This window comes from Lissotriton vulgaris, chromosome 9, assembly GCF_964263255.1.
Source record: "Lissotriton vulgaris chromosome 9, aLisVul1.2, whole genome shotgun sequence".
NCBI lineage: Eukaryota > Metazoa > Chordata > Amphibia > Caudata > Salamandridae > Lissotriton > Lissotriton vulgaris.
In genome coordinates this window covers 339,708,004-339,710,072 of record NC_141697.1, presented here as the reverse complement: position 1 = coordinate 339,710,072, position 2,069 = coordinate 339,708,004, and positions in this window count along the sequence as shown.

Here is a 2,069-nt window from a genome sequence, read left to right as displayed (position 1 = left end):
AGGGGGCAGTAGTTGCGCCTCCACTGACGCTCTGACTGTCAGAGGGCCAATTTAAGGGCTTTAAGATCACTGGTAAACCATTTGTTGGCTTCGTGGAGACGACAAGCCTTGACCCTTCTGAGGGGGGCGACCAGGTCACAGGAAGAGGATAGCCAGGAATTAATAGCGTTGACTTGAGGATCAAGGGGAAGGTCAGATAGATCGGGAAGGGAGGTCGCCAGGAAAGAGTGGAGAGTGTTAAAATCCACCCGGTTCCAGTTCCGTGCTAGGACGTTCTTGGGCAGAGGGGGCTTGTCAGTGATTGAGAGATCAATAGAAAAGGAAACAATTGAGTGATCCGACCAGGTGCAGGGAAAGATGGTAGTGGAAGATATAGTTCGACCGGTTGACCATATCTGGTCAAGAATATGGCCGTGGACATGAGTGGGAGCGTGAATATGAGGGGTAAAATTAAAACAGCGGAGGGTATCGGAGAAATCTTTAGGGGTCTGATCTTTCCTAGGGTCACCCCGGCCAATAGTTGAAGTCACCCAGTAAAAGAACAGACAAATTATTAATCGCAAGAGTGGACAACAAATCTTGCAAAGCAGGCACAAAGTAGGTCATGGTTTTGGGAGGGCGGTATAGAAGAACTATGGTGAGAGGAGCCAGGAGGTCCGTTGAGCGGCGACTAAGAAGTCCACATTGGGTATAGGAGGATAGGCCAAGGGTTGGAACTGGAGGTGAGACCGAACGATCATGGCCACACCTCCACCAATTTTCCCGTCACGATGATCTGCCCAAAGGGCATATTAGGGAGCGGGTAGTGCAGATAGGACGTCGGGCATGGAATCAGTAGAAAACCAAGTTTCCGTGAGGAACAGAAAATCAGGAGACTCAGTGTCGAGGAGATTAAACAGTTCCAGTTGGTGTTTGCCAGCCGAGAGAGTATTAAGGAGGTAGGCGGGAGCCAAAGTGGGCAGAGGGGAAGGGGGGATGGGGAGACGCGCCGGGGGAGAGACAAGTTTGGGCTTAGGCGATGAGACAGTAATGGGAGTGGGAAAAGAGGTTGAAATGCCAAGGGCTACAATGCGTTCAAGCGTTGGAGGGCTAATGGACCAATTGCCCTGAAGGGCAGAAAGCTGCGCAGAAGTGTACAATAATAAAGACGCAGGGTCAGTGGCCCCTGGTCCCGGTCGGTCGCGGACGGGCGCAGACGGGCTCGCCGGCGGCGCACCCGCTGCGCTTTCAGGAGGGAGGTGCCATTTTATAATGGTCAGAGTGGGAGGGCCGAGCAAGTAATCTGCTCGCCCTCTGACTCACCCAAGATGGCGCTGGTGTTTCTCTGTGCAGAGTTAAATCGGCTGCTGTGGCCCCAGCTTCAAGCGCAAGCATGAGCTGCCGAAGGTAGGAAGTGCTCAGGGGATAGTTTCCCAAATTAGTGACACACAAAATACAATTTTACAATTTTGAAAAGTTTCGTTTTTTTAAAAAAAACACTGTTCCCGGCTCACGCCTCAGGAACCATGCGAACGATCTATCAATGGGGAGGATGCCGAGTAAATGGGCTTTTATAGTGGTCAGGGTGGTGGCCGGCATCAGATCCCAATAAATTGCCAACTGGTCCTAAGAATACGAGGCGTCCCTCAGCCAGTCAGTCCTCCAGCCGCAGGCACGGTCTGCGACCCCAGCACATCGCCACCCTTCTCTTACCCAAAAGCAGTAACAGTGCAACTAACTTGCGAAACTCTGGCGGGACTTCCTTGACATATCCCAACAAAGGCAGCAAGTGGTGTGCGATCTAATCGTAGCCCCGTCATCTCATCTATAGCACCGATAATAGTTTCTCAGTATCTCTGAACTGCTAGGCAGTCCCATGCTAAACGTAAAAAGTTTGAAAAGGGGTTTGAGCCTCTAGCGCAACGCACCTCATCCAAGAGCCCCCCTCTGCATAACCACTCCGAAGATTGGTAAAGCCTAAGCATAAACTTAAAATGAATTAGCCGCAGCCTATAGTTAGACGAGAGCGCTCCTGACTGCGCACAACAGAAGATCCAGTGTCTTCAGAGATGGGCACACCCAGTAAAATC